Below are 388 nucleotides of genomic sequence, written 5' to 3'. Positions count from 1 at the left end.
TTACAAATTACTAATTAACCGTGGATCAATACAAAAATATAATAATTAACGGCTTCTTCCACGTACACAAGTTAAGTTTAGTGCAAGATCATAAATTGATCGAAATTTATTATAATATATAGAACCAAACGTTTCAGTCTGTCATCAGACCATTTTCAATAGTATTACATAGATTTGTTACAAAAATTTTTTTACAATAATTTTGAATAAGCATAGATTGATATCATTCTCGTTAATTAGAAATTTGTTAAATGTTGTATTCCATTGCAAATATAAAAGACTCTTGAATACAAAGATAAAGATACGTATCATTTTGTCTCGATAATTAAATGTTATATGTTGCGATAAAATATATGTTCTTTTCGCAATTTACAAAATACAATAGTAT

Source organism: Trachymyrmex cornetzi, unplaced genomic scaffold (genome assembly GCF_001594075.2).
Source record: "Trachymyrmex cornetzi isolate Tcor2-1 unplaced genomic scaffold, Tcor1.1 scaffold1555, whole genome shotgun sequence".
Classification (NCBI taxonomy): domain Eukaryota; kingdom Metazoa; phylum Arthropoda; class Insecta; order Hymenoptera; family Formicidae; genus Trachymyrmex; species Trachymyrmex cornetzi.
Note: the sequence above shows the minus strand (reverse complement) of the source record.